The following is a 9,300-nucleotide window of genomic DNA, read 5'->3' as shown; positions in this document are numbered from 1 at the left end:
TTCATGAAGAGTGGTTTTCATTGTGCTTCATCACCAAACCATATTACAAACCATACACCTTGCTGTCAGTTTAACAGACAACACTACAAAATCGATGTATCTTTAATCAAAGAAACAGTGTATAAACTGACTCTCCATCCATGAAAAATATATAGCTAAATAAATCTTAAGCTTTCTGCAGGTGATAGTCCAGCCTCCATTAGAACTGCTTTGCTGACACAAGAATTTCATCATCTACTTGTTTTTCTTTTCTTAATGATTCTCCTGAATTTTGCTGACACTTGTCTATACTCAGATAGCCAGTTTGCACTGGAGATCCCCCTTCTGCTGCTCAATCTAGTTCATAAACCCTTGGCAGAATATGCTGATTTTGCCCACATATCCATATTGAGGATCATCAGATTAACCTCTCCATTTATGAACGTCCCAAACAGAACGCAGCTGCTGCCTCCTAATGAGGAGCAGAGGAGCCTCAGGCTGGACCACAACATATGCAGCTATAGTGAAGTTAGAGATGGAGGATTTCCATTCTCTACTCTCTGTATTTACTGTAACTGTGTGATGGAAATCCATGAAATAATTGACCCCTCCGTACAGATTTCACTGGATCTACCCTTAAAGTGTCTCAAAACTCTGGCTGTATGTTAAACTGTGAAAATAAAACGTGAGATGTGATCTATTTTAATTTAAAGATAAAGGTATATTCTTCCTATTTTCACCTCAGTTTTTTTAAGTGTCCACTAGATGGCGTCGTTGCATTACTGTTAAAAGATGCTATCACGAGGATGCCAGTTGTGTACCATTGGGGAGGTACAGTGGATTTGCCAGATGTTTACTGATTAGGAATCGCCAGTAGAGCTAACCTAAGTGTGTTCTTGGCAGCATATGTGCAGAATGGCCTTTATTGTCTATCTTGGGCAGCACCATTATGTGTAACAATCTCACTGTAATGATATGACTCCAGTGATAAGTGTGTGTGTTGGAAAACAAATTACAAGATGTTCTACACTGCTTAGCAAGCAGTCATTTTAATCCCACCTGATAAGGTGTGAAAGGGAGAGTAAGGCAAAGTATTAGATTTCATAGGTGTTTGTCCTTATAGTTTTTATTTTACTGTAAGAGTAGGCCTTCAATTTTAATTTAATGTGTAATCACGTTTAATATCGTATGGTAAAGGCAGGCAACATGAACACAGTGCAGACTGAAATGCAGTAGTCTGGGACTTTTGGACAGGCATGTCATTACTGTAACCATGACACCTCTTTCTGTCAGATGCCAGAGGATCTCCTCATAAATATAACTGCCGTAGACGACTCCTACAGTTGTCTGTGTGACATACGGTATGTTAAAGCAACCGCATGAGCATTTACCTCTGACACTTGCATACCGTTTGAGTGTTTATTCACTGAACTCTAAACTGCGAGTGTAAGTCTGTGACCTCTGCTGAGTTCATGGAACATGATAGGTGTTGACATTCATCGTCTTCAGCATTGCTGCTCTTGGTAAAACCCAGCACACAGCAGACAAACAGGACATATTTACATGCCCTGGTATGACAGCAGCTTGTCAATCAATTTTTAAACTGTTCAGACAGCTGCTGCAGCGGTCTCTAACGTCCCTCGGCAAATCCTTACAGCTGCATGTCATTGCATGTCCCCATTGTTTTGTACTGGAGTAAACCACACTGGGAGGTCAAAGGTCGTTGCCCTGGTCACTCTCAGGTACAAGGTCAAGCAATAATTGGGCCACATTGTCATCATGTTATTGGTTAGTCTCAATGACTGCTGCACAGAAAGAAAACTTGGCTGAGGTGGAGTTTTGTACAAGAATAATTTTTTTGCTGATTTATGACATTTGTGAGAAAATATTTCCTGTTAAAGTGTTGAAGCTGTTGACTGAACTTGACATTTGCAAATGAATGAAAGCTGTAGTTCAAGGACGTTAAGCCATTGTTAAAGGTTTCATTGCTTTATTGTGGAATTGACTGGTATTTCCTTTTGTTTTTGAACATCTCAGCCTTATGCTTGTGATTTTCCAGAAGTTATGTGATTACTCAGTATGCTGAGGGAATACAGTGGGCAGAGGGACATGTATGTGGAATAACAAGCAAACACACGCACACTAAAAGGCATGTGGAAAACATTCAAGAGGTAACAGTTCAACCTGCAATTAAAACACAATAGGTATTGTGCACCATGTTTCTGAGCACTTTATCTGCATACCTCTCCGTTTCCCCTGTCGACCCTGGCTGTACAGGAAACTGTCACAATGGCTAATAAATTGTCCAGGCCAATCAATGAGGGATCCAGGAGTTGGGGGGGTGAGCGGATACTCTCAGTGTTTACTCAAGGATGGGGAACATTTTAGTCATGAACAGCCGTGCCTCGGACACAGAAACATGGTCATATATAGCGCAGTCGTCAATCAGAATACTGTCATGTATCAACAATAAAAAGAAAATAAAAATATTACCAGAATATTGGTTTTACTCCTCTTTGTGTCTCTGTCACCCTTCCATAGAAGGCCGCAGGACAGTGATAAGAGAAGTCAAACCACATTTATGGATGTGAATTTGCACTTTTTCCTTATCGCCAGAAAACTGCTGCAGTGACATGACATCATACAGTGGAAGAGCACTCTCCACCCTCTGTGCGGCTCTTTATTTGGAAAATTACATCATATGGGCCTTCCAATCTTTACGCCTCAGTGTCAGGGTAAAAACAAGTTGGTTATACAAAAAAGAGGAAAAAGAACAGAATACCTGATAAAAAAAGAAACAAACATGTAAGCAAATAGAAATCAAACAGCATTATTATTTAAATGCTGCCTAACTTCTATAAAATGTACATCTCTGTGTGTATTTGATGGGTGATACTGTACAAGAACAAATGTGTTGATTGGACTTTTGAGGATGATGAATCACACAGGCATGCACACATGCAACATTTTTAAAATGGTTGGCGTTAATTAACACAGGTATTTGTTAATTGTAAATGCAATTAAGCCAGTTGCGGTCAAAGAATGAAACACCACTGGAAACAAAACAATGTGGGGAAAAAAGTGTTTGATAAAAAATATGTCAGTTCTATTATTTGTTTTCAGCTTGATTTGAAAAATGATTTTATGAATTATTATTGCAGTTTGTGTATGATTAAGTTTTTAATAAAGGCTACACAGCAGATCAATCAAACCATTTCTCACTGTCAATCAAATGACTTTGTTTGGAGCTGAGAGTAGAAATATGGACTACAACAGAAATGCAGCCAAATCTGAGGTTTGCCCTATAATGGCACATGCACATTCTGGTCCTATGTATTTAGCATTCCTGTTTCAGAGGTTTGCTGGCCACTGGACTAGAGAGAGCTGATTCACAGACACAGCCATGGCAATGGGGTAATTACAAAGTCTATAAATATGAGCTACAGCACCACACAGATCTGGTCACACTGCAAGTCAACCTCAGCCGTATAGCAGCTCAAATTTCTTTTCTTTTTCAATTAGGCAGAGCTTGATGCAAGTTTTTTCAGTGAGGAATGCAGTTGGAGGGAAATGATTCAAACAAAGGAGACAAACATGATGATATTGAGGCAGACAGTGGAGTCTGAGCTGGTTTTACGTCCCAGACAGATCAACCGAGACTGATGACCCAGGCCCAAGGAGTCCAGCTTGGATAGAGCTGTCGAATAAATAATTAAAAGGGCAGATAAAAGTCACTGTCTCTGCCCCTGAGCACTATATTTAGTCGCTGCTGTCTCTCTGCCTCCTGCTGCCACTGCGCTGCACAGTACTGCCCCAAGATCAGACATCCAAGGAGCGGAGACATCAGCCCATATCTATTCAAATCCTCAGCTGCTCTGCTGCCAGACACTCTGTTGCTTGAGTTTGGGAGTGCATGGCAGGAGGGGTGCGGTTGTTCCAGCAAGCGACAGTCAGGCACAGACAGTGCAGGGGTCAGGAGGTCACAAAGGATGAGAGAAGGTCAGAATGGCAGAGCCCACACCTCAAGACTGACTGAAGCCCAGACGGCTCCGGCTCCAAAAACAAATGTATGTCAGAAGAATTGAAGCGGGGTGGTCTAATGCCACCAGACATGACTCGAAAGTTTCACAGTTTCAAACATGTGTTAATGATAACAGCCCAGTCTTACAGTAAGCTTTGTCATCTTGCTGACAGACTTGCTGTCTCACTGCTGTAGAGAATTGATATTTGTTTCCTCGTAAATTTCCTTTTAGACCTATCCTGGTGGTTACACGCAAATATTCTGGCAATATAACTACATCAGTCTATTGGAGGGTCTATGTTAATGCTGTCAGTTTCACTGCTTATGAATGGAGTAAGATCTTCCCCAGCCCCTTGCTCACTGGCCTGTGTGAAATGAGTCCAGTTAGATGCTTCACTGCCTGATCATTGAGTAAACCAGTTCTACCAATTGTATGAATGGATGACATGGGTCAAATAAAAATGGAGCATGTACATTTCTCGTCCAAGAATAGATCAATTGCAGAAGAGTTAGACTGAAATGGGGCCCACACAACTGGATATCATGACATTATATGGTGAAAGAGATGCTTCAAAATTAGTGTTGTCTTGCTTTTCATGAGCAGGAGAGGTGACAGTGACTAAAGCTGTCACTATGGAGCCCTGTTTATAAAGGGATAAAACCATATATGCATCACTGTAGGTGAACAAAACATCGAGGAAGTCTGTTCATTCTCTCCTTCAGGAACTTTAACGTACATAGTGTACTCAGGGGAACTAGGACGATTGTTCCAAGGTTTGTTCCTGAGCACAGGAAGGGGAAATGTGCGTATTTTACTGCATGTAAACACGGCTGACCGAAGCAACAATGGGAGAATCACAAAATGTTGTGCGATTACTGTATTTTAAAAATTCTTCAATCGTTTGATTGACTTGATTGCTTAGCATTTTGCTTATTTATTTAAGTTTCAAAAGACTTTATTGAGAGAATCACAGTTCACAGAAGAAAAAGCCAAGAAATAGAGAATAAAATACATATTTACATATATTTAAACAGCAGCTTTTGGTGGGGTTAGCAAACAGAACTGCAGGGGAAAATACCAAATCATCATAGAGAAAATGATGATATAATCAAAAAACACAACCAGTTTTACAAGCATTCAACTGCCTGGACATGTCATACAGGTTAAACAAGAATGGAGATAATAGACCATTTTTTCTAATCCCATTACTGTCCTGAAAAGAGTCAGATACAGCACTTCTCCATCAAATCTGCATATTTATTAGGTTTTTTTATTTTAAAAGACACAAGGAATATCATTACTGCATTTACATTGTGTAGGTTCTTGTCAACTTAATGAGCGAAAGAGGTGGAGATGTATTCACCAGAAGCACAGCTGATAGACACACAGCTGATAGACACACGTGTCAGTGGGACATTTAAACTTTACTTGAAGCCACATGTTAGCGAGCGCAGAGAGAGTCTGCCTTATCGTCCTGCAGGCGCGGGGCCCAGCGATTAGCGGGTTTATCTCCCATCCTGCACTGCAGGCTTGGCCCTGAGCTGAGACAGGAAGGAAGGCTGGGGCAGTGACTCAATGGCTCCGGGCCACATAGCAGAATAACGCGAGAGATAGGTCCAGGTCCACCAAGCCTTTCTGAGCGATGGAAAAACACACAGGATCCCACAGACATGACCAGCATATCAAGCACATCCCAAAGAAAGAGGAGGGGAGGCAGGGGGTCCAGAGAGGGAGACTGGAACAACTGTTTACTGGGGCTCCCTCCTAAGCTCTCCGCATGAGACCATGGGCGGCTTTGGCCCTCTTCTCTTTTCCTGCATCCTCTCTTATCCTGGATGTCACTCTGCTGAGTTACAAAAGCAATTCTTGTCAGTATCACTTGATCATTTTCTGCTGAGCCTGCCAGGCTGCACTGTTTGCATCATACTTTCCAGAGTCAAACAGAGGGGATTTTCAGTCATCAAAGACAGTATCGGGAAGTGAGTGGATGATTGTTTTAAAACTAGTTCTGCAAAACAAATACCGCGAGGGGCTTTAGGTTTTACTGGCAGGACCTCCACATTTCAGAATAAATGAAACAATACAGTTTAGCTCAGTGCATGCGAATGCATTCAGACCTCAACTCTGATACCCTTACAATGCCAAACGCCTGCAGAGCAGAGCCAGGCAAGCACCCAGCCTTCTCCCTGACAGATGCCAGGATTTATCCTCCTTATTCTTCCACTTATCTACGTCCCTCCCAAAAAGCTTGATTGTATTTCACTTATATGCAATGGATATATGCTTTTGTTTCTACAGTGAAGTATATGATAAAATAAAAGGCGCCAGGATGTCTGTTACACAGCCATTAGTAGGCTATGTTCATCAGGAAGAAAGCCATTGGCCAGCTTTCAGAGAAATCTAGCTACACTTGTCAGGAATGCCCCCTCACACGCCTACCTCTCAGTCATGCACTGAACTCTGTACTCACGCTAAATCAACAACATCTCCACTTTTATTTCTCTGCCTCTCACCTTTCTGTTGAAATTCCACCAGTATCTTGGTTCAGAATAATAACATTCCCTACAATCCAATTTCTGTGGCTTACAGTTAAGGGGACAATTTGGGGTTCCCATCTTGGCAAAGTCAAAATAGCTGTGTGTGCACAATGGAATAGCCTAACAATTAGTTGGGGATGTTTTGGCTGCTTTCTGACAGAACACAGATGGCACAGAAACACTCATCCGCATGCAGGATTGGACCTTTCCCAGCCATTCAGAAACAGGTAATTTTCCTGTTCTTGCACTCAGTCATCCAACAACTCTGGTGCTGCAATCATCATAACTTATTTCAGAAGCTCATCTTCAACACAATGTGCCGTGAAAACCTAACTGTCCCATAGCAGCATCAACTAAGGGAGTTATATCCAATTTTTTTATGGGACCAGTGGAGACCAAAGTCCCTGTAGTCATTTAAGTCTTTCTGTGCCTTCGCTGTTATAGACTATAATAACACAGGGGACAGTGGTGGCTGTCAGATGAGTACAGAAACAACAGAAACTGAGCCAGCTGCTTTGTACTCATCTTTCCAGATGTTTTTCCCTCTCTAGGTTTATTCTGTAACCACCAGGAATGCCACAGACAAACATGTCCAACAGTAGGATTCATCCAGCATTACTGCTGCCTCCACTGACCGCTGTGCCCAAAACAGCTTGTTGTTTAGTGAATGATATACAAGTAAATGTGACTTACAAAAACTTAATGGCTCACAGACAAGGTCGGATTACCAACCAGGCAAAGTGGGAAACTACCCAGTGACCTCACACACCCAGGGCCCAGGTTTACTCGGTATCATTTGGGTTTATAAAGTTGGATTAATTTGAAATTTGTTGGAAATTTGCACCACTGAAGTACAATATCAACTATGACAGGTCCTCCATCTTGTGGTCAAAGAAAGACTGTGTCAAAATCCAGTTTTAAGGCCTGAAGTGTTTTGGTTTACATTGTGTTCATTTTTATTAGTGTTTTATCAAATTGCACACACAAAAGTGAGGGAAAGGTAGGAGTACTGTAAGACTGCAACCAATGATTATTTTTATTATCAATAGCTCTATGAAATACATATACTGTATATATATAAATATATATAAGATGTCAGAGAATAGTGAAGAATGCCAATCATTATTCCCAGAAGCCCAAGTTAACATATTCAAATAACATATAATATAGATATTTTCTGTCAATCAATTAATCATCAAATCATTTCAGCTGTAGAGTAGTTCCATGTGTAATGGGGAGACCAACAACAAACTTTTGGTTATGTCTATTTTTTCATCTCTTTCATCTTACAACCAGTATTTTAGTTGGGACCTGACTTATACAGAACTTGACCAACTATACTATACTATATACAATCAGTCAGAGTTGAAAGACAAGGTGACATTTGGGTCAGAGTGAAAAACCAGTGGTCTAATGACACTGCTATGCTGGTGAAAAAATGACTAATTTAAAATTCAGTACTGCATTTACACTAATCAGTTATTGTCACTGTCTGTTTAAACCTCTACCGTTGTCTTTTGTGTAAATATCTCCCAAATATACGCAGTGTAGGAAACCCAACAGATGAAAAGGAGTTGGAGATTGATTAGCAGTTCGGGCTCAGACAGATAGTGTGAAGCTAATCATTTGATTTGAGATGCAGTAACTGGTAGACATGTCTTAAATAGTTTTTTTTCCACAGTGTGGAGTTAGTCTTTGCTGTGGACTCAAGGTCACACTAGTGGTTCCCCAGGAGCTATTGACCTACTTGCTCAGCACATCAACATGAATGCTGGATACCAGAGAAAGTTCAATATCACAGATTTTTGGGGTTTTTTTCTGTTTGTTTTTAAATCACTTGGTTACAAAGCAAACGAGACTGACATGTGATTAGACCTTTATCCATAGTTCCTAATAATAAAAATAGCCCTTTCAAAGCACAGAGAAGAAGAAGACAAATTCTAATTTCCATGTATTCAGTGTACAACAGTGATACACTGCTGCTTTCACCTTAAAATGGGTTATACAGTTCATTTACAGTTATTGTGTCTATGGCTTCAGCAGTGAAGGTCGGAAACTGAACGTCACTTGCGCTTCTGTCACAGCCTATTGTTTGTGGTGAAAGCCAAATAACCAGGGGGCTTTTCTGAACTCAAATGTGACATTTTATTTCCAACATTTTGACAGGAGTTACCACACATCTGACCAGATCATTTTTAATTTGTGTGTAATAGAAGTGAAATTCGGAAGCGAAACAGTATCTCTGACATGTGTAAGGTATTTATGGATAATATTAGACAGGTCACTCTCCTGTGAATATGTTGTTGCCAGAATATTGTCTAAGAGTGCCAGTGAACTTTAGCTCCTGCTGCTTTGCAGAACAAGGTATTTTGCACATGCAAATTACAGGTGATGTGATATAACATCATTCAGTATTCACAACTGTAAATGCACCTCCATAAGCTCTCATTGGTATTGATGAATGTAGATGTGTGGGACTGCTGCTTGTACAGCTCAGGGTAGAACAACAGATGCTACATCACATGTACAGTATTATCAGTGGACATGCTTACAGTTGTCTATACTCATGCCAGTGTGTGTTCATGTAAGGTGACTTGAGTACATAATATAGCCAGTAGATCTTTCATCTTTTATACTGGTGGCGCACTGAGGAGCAAGATTTTATTCAATATAAAGACAAAATAAGAAAGACATAGAGCTCAGGTGAGAGTTTATTTATGGAGTAGCAGAATAACAGATTAATAATAACATTTTACTTGATC

Source organism: Thunnus albacares, chromosome 13 (genome assembly GCF_914725855.1).
Source record: "Thunnus albacares chromosome 13, fThuAlb1.1, whole genome shotgun sequence".
Lineage (NCBI taxonomy): Eukaryota > Metazoa > Chordata > Actinopteri > Scombriformes > Scombridae > Thunnus > Thunnus albacares.
This window is presented reverse-complemented; position numbering follows the sequence as displayed.